This window comes from Silurus meridionalis, chromosome 4 (genome assembly GCF_014805685.1).
Source record: "Silurus meridionalis isolate SWU-2019-XX chromosome 4, ASM1480568v1, whole genome shotgun sequence".
Lineage (NCBI taxonomy): Eukaryota > Metazoa > Chordata > Actinopteri > Siluriformes > Siluridae > Silurus > Silurus meridionalis.
Window position 1 is genome coordinate 4,597,247 of NC_060887.1, and position 21,508 is coordinate 4,618,754.

Sequence of the window (21,508 nt, forward strand, 5' to 3'; positions counted from 1 at the left end):
TGTCATCATAGACAGCAAAACATTTCAAAATCACTTAGCTTCTTCTTCTTCTTCTTCTTCTTATTATTATTATCCAACTCTTTTTTATTGATGCATTCAAACAGAAAGACACTCAGGCGAGAAAGACAATAGAACAGTGTTTAATTTAGTCCAACAACAAGAAATTGGTCTCTCTCTTTCTAAGTTATACATATAATTACAATCATGAATGTGAGCATCAAGAACAGGAGAAAAAAAAAAAAACAAACATTAAACACTAATAAAACATTAACACTCTCCAAGATATATGTTTTTCTTTCTCCTTTCTGCATCCACCAAGAAGTCAGGGACAAGAGGAAGAGCTCAAAAAGGCTAAACAAAGAGAACAGGATTTTATTTTCCTCGTTCTCTTAAATATGATAGGAATGGTTGCCAGGTGGTGTAAAACTTTTCCGTAACACCAAGTAATGTAAATCTGATCTTTTCTATTGGAATAAACTGAGACAGGTCATGTATCTAATGAGAAGAACTGGGTGGGTGAGGATTCTTCCAGTTCAGTAATATAAGTCTCTTTGCTACTATTAAACAAAAGGCAAGCATGTTTGATTGTAAGGATGACAAGGAGGGATTTGTGGGGTTGAGTCCAAATAATGCTATTAGGGGACATGGTTTAATATCTGAAATGAAGTATTTAGAGATTGATTTAAAAACTGATGTCCAGAAAGAGGTCAAGGCTGGGCAAAGCCAAAAGTATGATAAAGAGTAGTGACACCCATCACTGATCACTGTATTAACGAATGACGGGCATATAGAGGAGGAATGTACACGACCAAGGGCCTTGGACCATTCCTCATCCATGAAATTATAATTAAGGTCCGATTCCCAGTTACTCTTTATTTTAGAAAGCGATGAAGAGCCTGATTGAACAACGAATGATACGATAACGATAACACAAGTGAACATGCAGTTTTTATTATTGAGAAAAACAAAATCCAAAACTACATGCCCGTGTGAAAAGTGATTGCCCCTAAACCTAATATTTGGTTGTGCCGCCTTAGCAGCAACAACTGCAATCAGGCGTTTGTGATAACTTGTGATGAGTCTGTTACTGCGCTGTGGAGGAATTTTGGTCACTCATCTATGCAGAATTGTTGTAATTCAGCCACATTGAAGGGTTTTTAGCACAAACCTTCTTTTGAAGGTCATGTCACAGCATCTCAATAGGATTCAGGTCAGGACTTTGACTAGGCTACTCCAAAGTCTTCATTTTTTCTTTCCTTAGCCGTTCAGAGGTGGACTTGCTGGTGTGTTTTGGATCATTGTCCTGCTGCAGACCCCAAGTTCACTTCAGCTTGAAGTCACAAACAGATTCTCCTTCAGGATTTTTTAGTAAACAGCAGAATTCATGGATCCATTTATTACAGCAAGTCTTCCAGGTCCTGAAGCAGCAAAACAGCCCCAGACCATCACACTACCACCACCATATTTCACTGTTGGTATGACGCTCTTTTTCTCAAATGCGGTGTTACTTTTACGCAAGGCGTGATGGGACACACACCTTACAAAAGTTAAACTTTCGAGTATTTTCCCAAAAGTCTTGGGGATCATCAAGATGTTTTCTGGCAAAACTGAGACGAGCCTTTATGTTCTTTTTGCTCAGCAGCTGTTTCTGTCTTAGATCTTTGCTGTGTAGATCATTTTTGCCGTCTCTTTCTCATGGTGGAGTCATGAACACTGACCTTAACTGAGGCAAGTGAGGCTGCAGTTCTTTGGATGTTGTTATGGGGTCTTTTGTGATCTCTTGGATGAGTCGTCGTTGTGCTCTTGGGGTAATTTTGGTCAGCCGGCCACTCCTGGGAAGGTCACTGTTCCATGTTTTTGCCATGTGTGAACAAAAAAGTTAGCACAGTTTTAACAGGGGGGCAAACACTTTTTCACACGGGGCCATGTAGTTTTGGATTTTGTTTCCCCTTTATTTAAAATCTGCATGTCGTGTTCACTTGTGTATCTTTTACTAATATTTAAATTAGTTTGACGATCTGAAACATTAAAGTGTGACAAACATGCAAATAAACAGTGTTGGGCGGTAACGTTACTTTTGACAATAACTAATACTGTAACAATACTGTAAAAATAAAGTAACTCCGTTACCATTACCGTATGGTGCGTTACCGTTACTTTTATAAATGAATGAATTTGGGCTGAAGTGTAGACTACAGCCTAACCAGCTTACAGCAGCGTCGCATTGTAGGATTGGTGGATGAACCACTGTAAACACGAAGAAGACGCACTGTGGGCGTGTCTCCGTTTATTCAGGTCTGTAATGGCAAGTCGAGGCGAGAGCAAGACGAGTTTCTCAAAGTGGAAATATGCTCATTATTTCACTTTAGTTGAGTATAAAGACAAAAAATGTCAAATGTAAGCTGTGTCTTTCTGGTTCGAAGCTCGTATCTACTGCGATAAACAGCAACTCCAATCTGCCGAAGCTCCTTCAGAGTCTACATGCCTCGACGAAGCTAGAAGCTAACCCGGTGTTCTGTTTTCATACTTCAGCTGTAAAAAGAACATGTTTAAGAGCTCAACACAACAGCAGAAGCCACTTTAGTGTTTGATTGTGAATATATTATTCAGCTTGTTTTGTTATTTATTTCAGAAATGCTTGTGATATATTCAGTTTGTGCTGCTCTGACTTTAATAAAATAGTGTTTAAAAATGACTTTGTGTTTAAGTCAGTTTTGTGTTTGTAGACCATAACACATAAAAGGGCATTAATGGGAACATTAAAGAAGGTTCTTTAAAAAAGTAACTAAAAAGTTACTTTTAACAGTAACGCATTACTTTTTGGTGTAAATAATCAACAAAGTAATTGAGTTACTTTTTGAATGAAGTAACGAGTAACTGTAACTAGTTACTATTTTTTAGTAACGAGCAAAACACTGCAAATAAATATACACAATGGTGTGAAAAAGTTTTATACCACCACAAAAGTATGTACTTGATATACAATGCTATTTTTTCTTTCTTTCTTTGTCTTCCAACAGCCATTTAGTTGAATCTTCTGAGGAGAAGTGGGTTCCACACACCAGCTATCAACCAGAAAAGAGGTTCAAGCAGTCTCCAAACTCAGCACCTGTTTCAGCTCTACCAGTAAGAGTGAAGGGGCTGGATGTTCTCTGGTTCAGGCAAACTTTCTTGTAGTTTTATTATCAAAAATAACCTAAATATATTACACAAATGCTTAACATATAATGTAACGGTGTGTTTTGGGAAGACTATTTTAAGGAATGTAGTGATATTTTGCACTGAGCTCAGACAGCTAACGTGCTTCATTTGAAGGTCATGTTCAGTTCACTTTGTAAAATTTGAATGAAATGTTTCAAAATATACGATTATTGTGTAAGTTATAGTTATTACAATAAACTGTATTTAAATGGGTTGTGGGTTGTGGATCGAGTTAATAGAATCTTTAGTATTTAAGTCAAAGAATCATACAAAAGCCATATGATACACAGTCATACACCTAATGCTAATTACAAATGCTAAATTGAGAATTAATCTTTCTTTTTGGATAAATATTTGCTTGATTTGCGTTAGAGGACGGCTTAAAGACCAGACAGAATCCTCTGCCAGCTGGTCAGTTACATTTCACTGTCCGTGTTTTGCTTTCTGTGAATCAGTTTTGGCTAACGTTAATGCTAAACATGTGATTATTGAGTTATAGTTATAGGGGATTCTTAGCCTTGTTAACCCTGTGGTTATTTATGATCTTAGATGTACAACATAACGTGCTTCATTTGAAGGTCATGTTCAGTTCACTTTGTAAAATTTGAATGAAATGTTTCAAAATATACGATTATTGTGTAAGTTATAGTTATTACAATAAACTGTATTTAAATGGGTTGTGGGTTGTGGATCGAGTTAATAGAATCTTTAGTATTTAAGTCAAAGAATCATACAAAAGCCATATGATACACAGTCATACACCTAATGCTAATTACAAATGCTAAATTGAGAATTAATCTTTCTTTTTGGATAAATATTTGCTTGATTTGCGTTAGAGGACGGCTTAAAGACCAGACAGAATCCTCTGCCAGCTGGTCAGTTACATTTCACTGTCCGTGTTTTGCTTTCTGTGAATCAGTTTTGGCTAACGTTAATGCTAAACACGTGATTATTGAGTTATAGTTATAGGGGATTCTTAGCCTTGTTAACCCTGTGGTTATTTATGATCTTAGATGTACAACATAACGTGCTTCACATAACATCCGGTCTAAAACACAGAAAATATATCATCATGTTGAATTATCAGCAAATGTCTAGTATTTCAGAAGCTTAGCGTGGTTGTGATCACCTCTGCTTCACACACAAAAGTGGTCGAAACAATAAGGAGAGACAAAAGCCCCATGTGCTAGGTGGCCAAGTTTTAAATAAAAAATACAATGAAAGTAAATATAAAGTAACCATATCCTGTTAGAGGGAAATAAATTCCACCATTAGGGTCCCTTAACTGGTTCCATTGTGTAGTGGCTAACATGATTTTCAAAGCCCTTTTTCTCACTCTGGATGTATACAGTTCTTGAAAAGTGGGCAGGGGGACACCGATAACCATTGCAGCCGTCTAAACTGTCCTCTGTAGTCCTCTGATGTCTGATTTTACAGCTGAGCAGAACCAGACAGTTATTAAAGCAACTCCTGTTGAACTTTCTAAGCTGGTGAAGGAAGTACATCCTCTGTACATCCCCTGAGAGATGGTGGTGCCCAGGAACCTGAATGACTCCACTGCTGCCATAGTGCTGTTAATGATGGTGAGTGGGGGGAGAGCAGGGGGTTTCTCCTAAAATCCACAATCATCTCCACTGTTTTGAGCGTGTTAAGCTCCAGGTTTTTATGACTGCACCATGTCTCTCAGGTCTTTCTTCACTGAAGCAGGGTCGTTGGCTGAAAACTGATTTTCCAGCCAGTCTACGAGGATCAATGATGAGGATTAATGTTCCTCATATTAATGAATTATTCACGTACTAAAGAATTTGAAAATAACTTAACCGAGAACAGAAATCTAAGGGTACATTGGGAAGAAGTTTCCCAAAACTGGATTGTTGCAATCTGGAAACATATTACCTGGATCATTATTTCTGCTTATTTATGCTGTGCAGGTGATTGTGTGGATCCATAGGGTAGTGATCATCACATCTGCTTTACATGCTGAAGGTTCTGGCTTCAACTCCCAGTGGGACCATGCAGGTTGTAAACATGAATAAAGTTTATATATTATAAATTGTTACCCAATCCTGGAAATAAATAAACAGTTTTGCATGTTTCTGCATTGTGCTTGTAACAGAAATGGAGAAAAAACATTCCAAAATTAGAAGCCAAGGGCATGGCTCTACTGGGGCTCAAACCCAGGACCTTCTGCATGTAAAGCAGACGTGATGACCACTACACTATGGAACCTGTTGCTGACAAGCCTGATGTCCAATGTGTATTAATAGAAACATTTTCGAGATTTTTCTTAAACAAAAATAAAAATACAAGTAAATCCTGCTAGTGGGAAATTAAAATCAGAGGCTCAAGAGCATGTCTCCACTGTGGGTCAAACCCAAGACCTTCTGCATATAAAACAGACATGATGACCACTACACTCCAGTATTAACAATCAATGACTGTTTCTTCCAATGTTATAAATCACTATATACTGCTCCTTTATCTGCTGACACTTCAACATTAGAGGCCTTTTTCAAAATATATGTATTCCTACAATAAGTGTGGGTACAGCATTACAATTGGATGAGTTTATATCTGATACAGAAATAGCCTTAGCAAGTCTGCCTTCTGGTAAATCACCTGGACCAGGATACAAAAATCTTAGCAAAAACTCTGACCTGCCGTCTGGAGAAAGTTCTGCCTTGTGTTATTTCACCTGAACAAACAGTCTTCATCAAGAACAGATACTCTTCTTGTAATATTGGGCGCATGTTGAATGTTATATATAACCCATCTCTATCTGACACTTCTTTAGAGGTGGAGGAGCAGAAGGTGGAGAAGCAGAAGGTGGAGGAGCAGAAGGTGGAGGAGCAGAAGGTGGAGGAGCAGAAGGTGGAGGATCAAAAAGAACAGGCTGAAGTCCTTTGGACTTTTGGAGACTTTAGAGAATGTGAGAAAATGTATAACTGTGTGTAGATAATCAGGTAAAATATTATTTATGAGTCTGACTTTTTTATTTATTAGTCTGCGTGTGACTGATTATCACGAATCACACAGCACAACTTACTCAAAAGTCTAATGCCGAATGCTTCCTGTTTTTTTTTAACCTAAATAAATGTAAATGAAGTGATGAACACACTGGATGTTGTTGTTCTGTAGACAGTCACACTGCTGCTGAGAAATCTGGACTGTACTGTGGATGACGGACGTGTACGAAGTGTTCCTGAGATTTGGGACTGTCCTCACTGCACACGTCATTTATAACTACTGATCCTTACATTTTCCTTCTTTCCCAGTAGCTTGGGGTTTCCTCCCTGTACTTAGCTGGAGTATTTTCTGAATGTGGAGAGCTCTAAAATTGCGAACCTCTAACACGTTTGATGTGCACTCTTTGCTTTGTGTTTCTGCTCGCTGTCCCGTACAGGTCATGATGAAGAACGGACGCTCAAAAGACATCGGGTATGTGAAGTTTTCATGTCCTGATGAGGCTCGAGAAGACATCATGGAGATGAATGGCAGGGTGCTGGGCAGCAGGACTGTGTACTTAAGTCCCTCTCAGACCACCCAGGGACGAAGTCACGGCATGAAGGTAGAAACCATCTCGCCTTCAAAACCCTGCCCAGACCCAAGACCCAACGCCAACAAGAACATCCATCCACAGAGTGAGTCAAAGCCGTCCGATTAGTTTTGTGTTAAGTGCAGTTAAAGATTTAAAACAGAAGAGAACTTTTCATGTTAGCAAAATTTACCTTCTGATTGGATGCTAACATGAGATGATTGTCTGCATCTACAGATGTTCCAGTTGCAGATCCTGGAAAAGAAAACCAGCAGCAGTGGAACAGGCGATTCACACCACAGCCTCTCAGACTGGACACACAGGAACTATTCTGATTCTATTTCCAGTGTGTTTTATAGAGACCTTCATGATCTGGAGCAGGTTTTGGTCACAGCTGTGTTTGGTCACATGTAATAATTGGTTTAATACTGAGTGATTGATCAGTGTGTATTATTAAAGTCAGCAATGCAAACACACACATGCACTCAAACATTGGATGCTGAATTTGTTCTGTTTTCTGTAGGAATTAGGATTAGATCCTCTATTATACCAGAACCAGTGTACACTTGCAGCAAGTTTCTGCTCTCAGAAAATGACCTTTAAATAAAAGTGCTTCATTGTTCATTCACCAGTGAGACCAGAACCTTGTTAATAAAAGAACACAGCTGTTCTGTTTATATTATGGGATACAGACAGTGCTTGTTATTTCTCATGGTTTTCTACATGAGAGTGATGTAAAGCTCATGTTTTTGCTTTCTGTATCTCCTCACTCACTCCTACAGGTGGTACTGCACAATGGACGGTCCAAAGGCTTTGGATTTGTCTGATATTCCTCTCTGGATGAAGACACTAATGCCATCAGAGAGTTGAATGGAAAGCTGGTGAGCAGGAGGTCACTGTGTATCACTATGGCTGAGCAGTGGACAGGGAGCAGCCGCCACACCAAGCCCTACCTCCATCCATCCAGGAACATGCAGTGGTTCCATCTACAGCGTAAGTCATACTGTCCTCATAATGTCCTACAAAACTTTACTAAACACACACACTGTGTACCGGTCAAACACACACATTATGTAAAGTAACACATCTCTGTTTTTCTTTCAGGTCATCGTGCTGTCGGTCTGTTCCACTGAATTCATCATTTTATTTATTTTGCTTTTATTTATTATTTCTTTCTCTTTTTTACAGAAATAGTTTTATTACTGTAAATAAATATGTAAATAACTAACAGTAATGAAGGTGTTTCATTATTGATCATTCATAAAATTCCCTCTTAATACATGAGAACTTTCATTAGAACTGAAAGAGACGGTGCTGTGAAAAGAGAACAGTAATAACAGAGTTGTGTTCGTGAAAACCCTGGAAACAGATCATGTAAATACACTACTCTGACGCTGACACCATTTATTTAATGGATGAATAAAATTGATCTGAAATAAATTCAAATATTTAAGCTGTAATACTGCACTGTATTTAACTTATTATTATTATTATTATTATTATTATTATTATTATTATATATTGTTATAATTTTAAATGTATTGATAGATTTTATTTTGAAACTTTATATTTTGATGTTTTATTTCAGTTAATAAATTTTTTATTGTATTTAATTTGTGTCAGTTTATATTCTAATCTCTAATATACACTAAAAGCCTTTATATTTATAAATGTGTATTTAAATCACAGATATTAAAAATTAATAATATGTAAAAGATCTAATATCTACCAAAAAATCACTCAGTGTTGATTTAAGATGTTTGGACATTTATTCCAGCTCATAAATCCTATAAAACATGCAGCATTAAACATGAACTTCCAGCAGATGAACATCTCATAATACTGTCTGGAAGTGAGAAATGTACAGGTTGTTTTACTCCATACACATGAACTTACTTTGATCAGAAACACAATCATACTCCAAATCAATTAATCAATAAAGTCAATAAAAGAATCCCAAACTGCTGTGTGTCTTGTCCTCGCTATTAATGACGTCATTAGAGCTCCACTACTTCTAATGACCTGCTGTGACAGTGAGCTCTAATACACATCACACTGCCACCTACTGGTCATTTATGATTCTGCAACATTCATAGAGTCACTCCGGTCAACTTCCGGTTCTCAACTCGGATTCACTCGCTTTATACACAGTTTACAGCCGTTTTTATCTTATTTATGACTGTAATATCGCTCTTCTCTCAGGAACAACAGAAAAGCTGTGAAGACATGATATTTTATCCGCTCTTTACCTCTGTAATGTGCGCATGCGCATAGTGTCAGGTTAAGAGAGACCGGGTTACGTCACAGACGGAGGGCGGGCATCTGCCTGTGACGTCACAGTAAGGCAACGTCTATAATTGGAAACGCGTCTCTGTTTCTCTCATTTCCGAGGTTTTTGCTTGTGAGTAAAGAGGCATAAACATGGAGCTCTTCAGAAGGTTGAGAGAGTTTTTCAAACCAGAAGATCAAGAAAACTAAGCAGATTGCTGAAATGAAGGAGAAGCTGGAACACATGGAGAAAGTAGAGAAAGACTTGGATGCATTTTCTTCTAATGATAGAGAAGATAACAGAAGAGAAAGAAGAGAAAGCCATTCTGCTACAGACGGTGCAAAAGCTGGAGGCTACTTTGGCTTCTGAGCGAAAGCAGCAGGAACAGGACATAACTGAGAGAAGCCAGAGCTGGGCGAGAGAACAAAACAACTGGAGGAACGTGTTGCTCAGCTTGAGTTTATTTTGGAGCAGACCACCATGAAGCTACAGTCTTCCTTGAAAATCAATGAGGAACTGGAGAAAACTGTAGAATGTGAGAGAGAGAGCTGGACAAGACAACAAACGAAAGTGGAGAAACATGTTGCTCAGCTTGAGGTCACTTTGGAACAGACCACCATGGAGCTCCAGTCTTCCTGAAAATCCATGAGGAACTGGAGAAAACTGTAAAATGTGAGAGAGAGAGCTGGAAGAGAGAACAAAACAACTGGAGGAACATGTTGCTCAGCTTAAGCTCACTTTGGAACAGACCACCATGGAGCTCCAGGATACTCAGAATCACTGTGAGAAAATAAAAATAGTGCAGAGCAGGAGAGATCATTTGATCAGAGAGAAAGAGCGACTGGAGGAACATTTTGCTCAGTTTGAGCCCACGTTGGATTTTAAAGAAAAACAAGAGGATGAAAGAGAGAAAACTAAACTTGACATAGAGGAGAGGAACAACTTACAGCTTCAGACCAACAGGGGGCTCCAGGATACCCAGAATCTCTGTGAGGAAGAAAAGAAGACTTCAGAGAATAAAACAGATCATTATATGAGAGTCCGAGAGCGATGGGAGGAAATTGTTGCTCAGCTGAGACAAGAAAACATTCAAAAGAAAAGGAGAAATAGAAAAAAAAGAAGACGACAAGAGAAACAGAGAGTCTGAACATGCCTTTTTCCTCTTTCTGTTTCTCTTATGGCTATTTATGATAGTTTTACACTTATAGTCAATAGTATAAAGCTGAGTGTAAAGCTATTGTATCTTGTAGATCGTCTCGTCTTTTGATCATTTTTTATTTCTGTCTTGTCAAATCTTTTTTTTTATCTTTTTTTAAATCTTGATTTTAATCTTTTACTACAAAGAGTCACAATAAACACTAATAACAACCATTATTTTTGTCTTCCTTACCAACGGCGTATGACCTCCTCATGGATTCTTTCACTTAGTTTATATCCCTCTTGTGGGGCAGGGGGCTGTGGCTCGGGGTCATAATGCTGAGGGGAGGGAGGTCAGGAGGAGAGGAAACTGGTCCTCAGTGCCACATTGTGCAAAACACCACACACCCTGATAATCTTACACACTTTTTCCGGGTGGTATAAAAGTCTTCCACCTGAGACATCCAGAGCTCCACATCTGCATTTCTGGAGGTGAGGAGCGTCTGAGGGGTGAAGCCTCTGTCACCTGTCATATTATAGACTACATCAGGACAATGTTTACAATTTCTACATGTTGTTAAAGTCACCAAAAAGCCAGTCATCACGTCCTGCAGCTGCATAGATCACATAGATCCAGGAGCACAGCTGTAGGAATCTAAATCAGATTATTAGCCAGGCATCATCATGGGCCGAGAAATCATCATGGTCCCTGGAGACTCTTTCTCTCCTTAATCTTCCATTGGTGTAATCCTCCAGCAGTGCCATCATGCAGCATTACACACGGGGGTCACCACAGCATTTATATGTTTACAGTAATTACACTGATCATTAACACCTTGGCAAAATCAGCATGAATTAGTGGCATCATCACCAGTGATACAATTTGAAGATGAAAATGTGACATGTGAACACGTTTCTTCATGCCAGTTTTGTCATGAACATCATTATAGTTAGGACTGAAAATGAGAACATAAAGAGAGTAACGACTGTGTGAGAGCGTAATGGCTGCATTTCCAGATTTATTGAAGGAAAATATGTCGTTATTTACACAGTGTTCTGCAGTTATCTAATGGTAGGGGATTTGATGTTCTCCTGTATTCCATGCAGTCGGGCATCTCCTCCTCCTGCGCTCCCGTAGTGGAATGTGATGGTGAGACGCTGATTACATATTTAGAGTGAATTTTTATTTAACATTTGAGTTGGATTTTATAAGAAGGTGTTTATAAAACAACTATCACTCAGTACAAACCCAAATAACCTGCAGGATTTCATCCTCATGATCACAACACTTCAAACAAAACATCTACAGTACATACAGGATTCAGGGCCATTTTTCGATATTTATATGTTACAGTAATTTTGTATTATTTATATTAGGAGTCTTTAACGACTCTGTGCATATGTTTTAAAAAAATGACCATGTTACTGTGTGTACAATGATACTAATTGTGTTCATGTATTACAAACACTTTATTAGGAGCACCTATATATTCATATACACTGTGTGTGTGTGTGTGTGTGTGTGTGTGTGTGTGTGTGTGTGTGTGTGTGTGTGTGTGTGTGTGTGTGTGTGTGATTATTTGTACAAAGAGTTCCGTCTCATCACTTTCATTATTTTAGATCAAACATGTGCACTACTACTATCAGGTAAAATACAATGTCCTCGTAGGAAAAAACACAAAAAACAAAGTGTCCAAAAACTTACGACCACCAGGCTGAAATAGTCCATGCAGAAACAAAACAGAGTAAGAACAGGAGTTTTGAGGGTTGGGATTTGGACTGTAGTTTATGTTAACAGTCTGCTACACTGACTCAGGACTACAGTTTGTATCTGATCATCACTTCACCTCAACATCATTTAGCTGTAATAAATGGACATTCAGTGAAACCCAGATGAGGACGGGTTCCCTCTTGAGTCTGGTTCCTCTCAACATTTCTTCCTTATGCCGTCTCAGAGAGTTTTTTCTTGCCACAGTCAGAGACAAACTTACACATAAAGAACATCTTATTTATTTTTATCACCACATTATCTGTGTGAGAAATGCTCTATTTGTGCACTGGAACTGAACACCATGAAGCTCGAACCTTTCCAGCATCACTTTGAAAAAGTGAAGAATAGTGCAGTGCATGAGAGAGATCATTTGATGAGAGACAGAGAACGACTGGAGGAACATGTTGCTCAGCTGGAGGCCACTTTGGAAATTGAGAAAAAAAAATGGGAGGATGAAAGAGTGAAGGCCAAACTAGACATGGAGGAAAATAACATCTTACAGCTCCAAACCATCAGAGAGCTCCAGGATACTCTGAATCATTGTGAGGAAGAGAAGAATAGTGCAGAGCAAGAGAGAGATCATTTGATGAGAGACAGAGAGCGGCTGGAGGAACATGTTGCTCAGTTGGAGGCCACTTTGTTAAATGAGACAAAGAAATGGGAGGACGAAAGAGAGAAGGCCAAAAGAGACATGAAGGAGATGAACACCTCACACCCCCAATCTACCAAAAAGCTCCAGGATTCCCTGAATCTCTGTATAGAAGAGAAGAAGAGAGCAGATCATGAGATTGATAATTTGATGAGACTTATAGTCAATAGTATGAAGCAGAGTGATTTTCTGTAGCTTGTAGATTGTCTCATCTTTTGATCATTTTTATATCTACAGATTTGAAACTTTTATTGTACGCATGATACATCTAAAAATGCTCGAGTGCTCACTGACGCCCCCTGCAGCTACAGCGAGACACAATAAACACCATTAACATCATTTCAGATGAGCTTCAGCAGATGAGAGAAGTGATGCAAGAAATTACACAACTATTAAAAGATGTAGTTGAACCTAGAGACCTGCACAGGACATATTATTCAGTCCCACTCCCTCAAAATATGTTATTTTCTCCAGCTTCTCACAAAAGCTCAACTGCTTTTTCTCGCTACTCTGCTTTTTTTGTTTCACTTGCTTCCTTTTTTAATATCATAATTAAAAAAAATAAACAGAAAATAAACAGACGTTTTGTTTTATTTAAATGTTTACTTTTTGTGTAAATAATGAAAACGGACATGAATAAAAAACTTTTCAGAGCCTGGAACATCAACTAAAATAATATATAAAAAAAAACAGGCCAAGGTTTTCACTTGTATGTTCCTTTCTTTAATAATGAAGTAATTTCTGTAGCACTCAGCGATTCTCCTCTGTCTTGCGCTTCAGACATTTTGCCTCAGTGTGCTCTAGTAGTCTAGTAGTGTTTTTAGTCATTTTTATTATTTAAAAAAAAACTTAAGACCATTTTGCAGGAGACTCACGAATGATTTAAATCTTCCACAACCCACACAATCGAGTATTTCAATAACGCACCCGTATTCACTAATCAAATCTTACAAATCCAGCAGTGCCGTCATGCAGCATTACACACAGGGGTCACCACAGCATTTATATGTTTACAGTAATTACACTGATCATTAACACTGTGATTCTGGTCGGTATATAAGGAAGTGCTGAATGTGTGATTAGAATCAGCAGTAATGAAGCAGTAATGAGCACAACATCTCTTATTCTTGAAGGCTGATTTATCAAGAGCAATAAATGTGTCAGAAGAACAGACAGCCAAGAGATGAAGTTGTGGACGGGACAGAGGGTCATGAAGCGCCCATAAAAGAATTACATGCTACTTTTTAGAGAATAATGAGGAATGTGGGCGTTACACATGTAGCTGAAGAGGGTTTATCAAGACTGTGTGTGGACTGTGTTATTGGGAACCTCCATGGAACTGCCTGGATTTATTTCTACTGCATAAAGTCTTAAACTTTAACACCACAATCCTGGATCCTGAACTTCCTTCAGTAGCTGTGTCGGTCATTGGTAACCCGAATCTCGACCGGTCCAGTATGAATTGGAACGATATGGTTATTTTATATTTACTTTTATTTTTGTTTTCATATTTACTATTTATTTTTTAAAGGACTTATCATGAAAACTTTTTCTATTTACATTGGAGTCCTCTTCTAATTTTGGAATTCCTATTGTCCATTTATGTTACAAGCACAATGCGGAAACAAGAAAAGCTGTTTATTTATTTTCATGATTGAGTAACAATTTGTGACAAATACATAAACCTCATTCATGTTTGACAGGATTTTAAGTTCTTTTCAAATATCGATTCGAGGTTTTCCAGATTGCAACTATACAGTTTTGGGAAACTTGTTCCCAATGTACCCTCAGCTTTCTGTTCTCGGTTGAGAGGAATACAAGTGCTTTTAAATACTGTAGTACATGATTAGTTCATTAATATGAGAAAGATTAATCCTCATCATGTAAAATCAGTTTCAGCCAACGACCCTGCTTCAGTGAAGAAAGACCTGAGAGACATGGTGCAGTCATAAAAACCTGGAGCTTAACACGCTCAAAACAGTGGAGATGATTGTGAGACTGAGAGTTGAGGATGTGAGCTGTGTGAAGCTGGAGATCAATAGTCTGTTAAGGGGTGGGAAGAGGGGAAAAGAAAGGGAAGAAGGGAATAGAGGAAAAAGAGAAAGGAAATGGATAGATGATGGACATTTGTTATGGTTTTTGGCAGATCGATGTTTATAAATCCCCCAATAGTGCACAAAACTACTGATGATGTGAATGAAAATACATCACTTGTCACTCATGTTAATTAATATCTGTATGACTTGACTAATTTTTCCAATAAAGGGGCATAAAATGGATGTATATTTATTTTCTTAATGTACTTATTTAACCTTTAACATTTTTAACAAAACTTTATTATATAGCACATGTTTCGTATTTATTTATTTATATTCTACTTAATAATAATAATAATAATAATAATAATAATAATAATAATAATGAAGATGATAATGTGTTCAGCAGTTTCACAGAATAATTCACAAGTCACTGTTTTATGAATGATAAAACATTTTATTTTTAATTACTGAAAATGCTACAAAAATGTCAAATGATAAATTATAATAGATGCAAACACACAAAAATACAAATATTACAAAACAATGTATATATTAATAAAAGTTATTTAACAATAGATATAATCAAATACAATGATAAAAAATCCCTAATTGGGATTAAAACAACAACCTAATCATAAATAACTATAGATTATAATAGTAGTAAATCCACACAAATAAACAGTAAAATGAGTCGCTTAGAACACCAGCAAGAAATAATTAAAGGAGCAGAACTGGAAGAAACAGCAGGACTGGATGCAGATGAAGGACTGGATGAAGGAGATGGACTTTGACTACCAGGCTGTAAAGACACATATTGTATATTATGAACTTAAACATAATAATGATGATAATGACATATAAAGGTCTTTTTAAATGACATAAAAGTGCAGGCTGTATAATGGTGGGGGTGGAGGTAGGGGGCGCTACAGCAGTAGGAGTGGAGTAAAGCAGGTGGAACACTTGCAGCAGGTGGAACACTTACGACCTGGTAAAAGAACAATAAAGAGTGTGGAACACAGGTTTTATTTACCTTTTAGTCTTGGTATTTTTTACAGATTTAAATAAGAAGAAACATTGAAAATCTAACATTCACACATTAATATGTTTAATCCACAATCATCTCTGTACACTAGTGAGAGTCTGAGGGCAGAAGTGAAGTGAAATGAAGATCTATAAATATAACACACTTTAACACACTTGAGCAAAAACCAAAGTCTTTTACACTGATCTCAGTGCTTCCACTATTTGATCACTGGATGAGAAATGGGAATAGATAAAGCAGATATTGTTCTATATGATTAGGGATGTAAACTGTAGCAGCGGTGCGCGAGTGGAGGCGGAGCCGGACGGCACGAGCGGTAAGAAACACCTGCAGCTGATGAGACTAATCAGTGCTCTGTTTCAGTCTGGTGACGCCAATAAAGAGGAGAGACACGAGAACCTCCAACAGAGAGAGACACCAAGCAGGTAGACGAGCGGAAGGTCGCTGAAGGGGAAATAAGCGCAGACGGGCGCCGGTGGAAGACACGTCGACCAGAAAGTAAACACCGGCGAACGTCAAGAAGGAAAGGCGTCCCGAACCGCGAGTGTGTGGGTGAACCCTGGTGTGAGCACTGGAAAGGAAAACGCCAGGGTGAAAACGAAAGAAAATAAAGAAGCTCTGCTTGGTGAACTTTTGCCTGTCTGTCTTTCTTCCAGTGCATTTTGTTACATAAACATCACTTTATTGAGATTTTGTAAATAAAAATAAATATTGCAACAATTATTTCTGCATCCCACAGCAGAGGACATTTAAAGCACATGAGTGTGGTCACAAATATAGTTGTGCAGGTCCACAGTGATGTGACATGAAAGAGATGATCACCTGAAAGTCTGAAATGAACACTTTAGGAGGGTGGAATCCACAAAGACGTTTCTGTGGTCCACCGGAAAGTTTCGACTGGTCGTGGACCTGCACTGGACATTTCTCCCTCTGTACAAATAAAGACCTTTAGGTTATGGTACCTGTGTTTAATCATGTTCTCATACACATTTTTGTCTGCACATACCTTTTGAAACAGATCGACGTCCACTCATCGTCCTCTACCGCCACAGACGAGACGTCTACTTATCGTCCTCTACCGCCGCAGACGAGATGTCCACTTATCGTCCTCTACCGCCGCAGATGAGACGTCCACTCATCATCCTCTACCGCCACAGACGAGACGTCCACTCATCGTCCTCTCCCGCCACAGACGAGACGTCCACTTATCGTCCTCTACCGCCGCAGACAAGACGTCCACTTATCGTTCTCTACCGCCGCAGACGAGACGTCCACTCATCGTTCTCTAACGCCGCAGACAAGACGTTCACTCATCGTCCTCTACCGCCGCAGACGAGACGTCCACTCATCGTCCTCTACCGCCGCAGACCAGACGTCCACTCATCGTCCTCTACCACTGCAGACGAGACGTCGTCCTCTAAAGCCTTGTGTGACAAACACAAACAAACACAGTAACATAATGCATGTACAACATTTTCTTTAAAGATCTATGAATCTGCTGCTGTTGTTTGTAATATTGTACATCATAATAGACGACAGCATGAAAGTGATGCAACATACTGCACTGATGAGCTCAGGAAAAAACACATTAATGTAAATGTAATGCACGTATGAGAATTTAGTTTTTAAGATACATGAATCTGTTGTTGTTTATGTCGTTAACGTAACATATAATAAGAGATAGTAGCTTGAAAAGTGATGCAATGTACAACTACCATGCGAAAAAATACATGAATACACAATATCATACACAAAAAAGTTCTTTCTAATGATCTGTTCTTTATGTTAATGCAGTTGATTGTAAAAGACAGTAACACATGAAGTGCTGCAGTATATTAGTACATCATGATCACCAAAGATCAGAACAACAACCAGAACAACACCATAATAGACAATAAAATACAGGAAAATATGCACAAGTCTATTGTGGTTCATGTGGGTGGTCATGTAGTAAATTCTACCTGAGTTTTCTCAAAGTCTAATTCCAGAAAATATACGTGCCGTGGACTACAGTTGAACTCCTGGAGAATAAAAGATGGACAAACTCGTGCCCAGTGTTGTGCTGGTTACTAAGAAATAGTGACAAGTTACAGTTACTAGTTAATTCATTCAAAAAGTAATGCGTTACTGTTAAAAGTAACTTTTTAGTTACTTTTTTAAAGAATCTTCTTTAATGTTCCCATTAATGCCCTTTTATGTGTTATGGTCTACAAACACAAAACTGACTTAAACACACAGTCATTTTTAAACACTATTTTATTAAAGTCAGAGCAGCACAAACTAAATATATCACAAGCATTTCTGAAATAAATAACAAAACAAGCTGAATAATATATTCACAATCAAAAACTAAAGTGGCTTCTGCATCATAAAAGCTGTTGTGTTGAGCTCTTAAAAATGTTCCTTTCACAGCTGAAGTATGAAAACTATCAACAATGTAGAACAGAACACCGGGTTAGCTTCTAGCTTCTAGCTCCTCAGGCATGGAGTTTCTGGAGGTGTTGCTATCGCAGTAGATACGAGCTTCAAACCAGAAAGACACAGCTTACATTAGACTAAAAAGTTTTTGTCTTTATACTCAACTAAAGTGAAATAATGAGCATATTAACACTTTGAGAAACTCGTCTTGCTCTCGCCTCGACTCGCCATTACTGCCGCACAGACCTGAATAAACGGAGACACGCCCACAGTGCGTCTTCTTCATGTTTACAGTGGTTCATCCTCCAATCCTACAATGTGTCTCTGCTGTAAACAGGTCAGACTGTAGTCTACACTTCAGCCCAAATTCATTCATTTTATAAAAGTTACCATACGGTAACGGTAACAAAGTTACTTTATTTTTAAAAGTAATGCGTTACAGTATTACTTTTACAGTATTACTTCTGAAGACAGAAGTCTGTCCTGAAGGTGTATCAGCACTTCACTGAACTGTACACTCACCTGATACACACACACACACACACACACACAGCTGCATTAACACATTTAAATCGCTATCTCTAATCACACTTAATTCCTCCAGGATTAATTACAGGTTGGTGACCTCTAACCTCTCGTGTGGTGCTGATGTTCCTCCTCAGAAGTCCGTCTGCTGTCTGAAGTCTCAGCTCCACCCTCTTCAGGTCATCAGACTTCATCAGGGCTGTCAATTAAACACAACCTATGTTTATCTACACTTATGATACCAGGACGAGAAAAACCCCTCTGAAGATGTTCTTCTTAATGACTGAAATCCGTATCAGAGCTCTTTTATAGAAATATATATATGACTGTATAATGCTGCTGCCATTAGGACATTATTTCACATCACATGAATCTGCTGCACTTGTGAGTGGATTTGATTCGGACTTTTCTGATAAGCGTCTCTAATAGATCAGTGTAATTATTATAATATTAACGCTTAGTGGCGTCTCACCGTCAGACAGTCTCTGTCTCTCTGAGAGACGCAGAGACACTACAATTATCTCATACATACAACTGAGCATATCATTTAAACTCACACCTAGAGGTCGACTGATACAGGATGAACAATATATGTTGCTGATTTCTTTTGTCCGATATGTTTGTCCAAATAAAATCTCTACAAATTTAAACCTATTTTGTAATGACACTGAATTGAAATAAAAAATAAATAAAAATCTGTGTGACATGAACTGACTCATATTTCTTTTCCACTTATTACACTATTTATAACTTTTAGAATAAACTTTAAAACTGGACCAATATAAAGTTTGTTCACAAACTTTTACTAAACTGAGTTTATTTATATGATCATCACCATTCATTACATCACATTACCTCTGTCTTTGTCCCGCTTTTCTTCTACTACACTTTTTCTTCATTTTTATTTAATTTGTATTGTTTTCCAGCACAGTAATGTGATGAATGTAAATACTGTTGTTTGCATCATTATGCTATAAAACACATATTATACCATTAAGTTCGGAGCATGCGCAGAAAGAACCGGAGACATGACTGCACAGCGTTTTTTACTCGTTTACTCTGCACACTGCAAACACACCCACATGCAGCACGAGAGTGCCCTCTAATGGCTATCAGATATTATTACATTAATGCAATGTTACCAATGTCACTATGACCATTATTAATTTAGGGGCTTCAGGAAAGTCTGCAAAGAAACAAAACTATACCTACCTTTTCCAGTTTGTCTGAATCGTTGCACGAAACACATTAACAAATCCGAAAACACAGAGACAAGTCAGACAACCCGGAAAAGGTAGGTATCGTTTGTGAATGTAAACTTATCAATGGTTGGAGAAGACACCTGTCATTCACCTGTATATCTTGACTGACAGGTGTCTTGTCCAATGATCGGTAAGTTTACATTCACAAACTATACCTACATTTTCCAGTTTGTCTGACTTGTGTTTTCGGATTTGTTAATTTGTTTTCGGATTTGTTATTTTGTTTTCGGATTTGTTAATCTGTTTTGCACTTCTCGGCCACCGTAGGTGACCCCTGTTCTACAGCTTACCAGTGAGTGTCCACTACTGCCACCTAGCAGATAATTTACACATACACTCTCCAATACACTCCTCATGACAGGTAGATTCACACCTGTATTGTATTGCATTGTATTTTGTATTGTATTGTATTGTATTGTATTGTATTGTATTCTTAAATAAAAATTGAAACAAATAGAAGAGGGGGAAAAAGAAAATTATGCATGAGGTTGTTCACCATTCATGGTGAGATGTTCAGCTCTGCATAGATCACTTTCTAAATGTGTGAGAGATCAGTGGAAAGATTTTGGGCCCTGGATAAAAAAATGTAAGGAAACAACACGCTGGGAACCGAACCTCAGACCCCACTGTAATGTAGAACACAGACACACTGTATGACATTAAATCAGTTCACATTTATTAACAACATCCCGACTTCCCAAGCCATGGCATAATGACACCAGACTCTTTCTCCAAATAATTATAGAGGATCCTCACATACACAAAGCTTCTGTGTCTAAACTGCAATTTCTTGGGGCATCTGATATCAGAACAATGTAAAACTTAAAAGAAAAAAAAAGGCAGGCAAAATATCCCTGTGCCCAAGACCAAGGAACAGCTCATGTATTTCCTAGAATGTGGTTGCAGGAATTTTCAAGACTGGAAACTTCCCATATGAATTATCAGGAATATTTAGGTATTAACAGGAATTAATGGAAATAAAGTTGGAATTTACAAAATTGCAAGTTATCCTATAACAGGGAACTTAAATGTAGTTAAAAAATAACTTGCTTGATAATCAACCAGATTGAATGCAGTTTCAGTTGAATTTCTACCTGCACATTCATCAATCACATGCACACAGCACACTTACTGCAGGGCTCCTGAGACCGTACCCTACATGCACTGTGTTTTCTTCATGTAAACAATGAGTCACGCCTCAAAAAAGGTTAAAAACCACTGCCTTATGGGTAATAAAAGACCAATAATCAGGATCTCAGGTCTACATTCCTTACTATTGAAGTAAACAGGACCAATACAGAACAGTTCATCAGACAGGAAGTCACTTATAGTTACTCAAGTACAGTAACAAAGTACATTTACTCAAACACTTTACATCACACACACACACACACACACACACACACACACACACACACACACACACACACACACACACACACACACACACACACACACACATGCTCAGCTCTGCTCGTGTCTTTCTCCTTTTTCTCCTCGTCACCAGTCACTAAAACAGAGCACACTGATTAGTCCCATCAGCCACAGATCTGCTTCTCACCGCTCGTTTCCCCCCGGCTCCACCCTCCATTCACCAACCGCCGCTCGTGCACGCACCCGCTGCTCCATCCAGCAGTAGTGTTCAGGTGTTGTGAGGTGA

The 21,508-nt window shown here is 38.2% G+C and overlaps 1 long non-coding RNA gene across 1 annotated transcript; it reads right to left on the bottom strand.

Moving 5' to 3' along the window:
• Positions 1 to 15,522: 15,522 nt before the first annotated feature.
• Positions 15,523 to 16,672, bottom strand: LOC124384807. The gene is made up of 3 exons (XR_006925619.1): positions 16,650 to 16,672; positions 16,466 to 16,573; positions 15,523 to 15,586 (listed from the first exon to the last, which is right to left on the bottom strand). It is a non-coding gene; the product is annotated as an uncharacterized LOC124384807 (long non-coding RNA).
• Between the last annotated feature and the right edge of the window lie 4,836 nt (positions 16,673 to 21,508).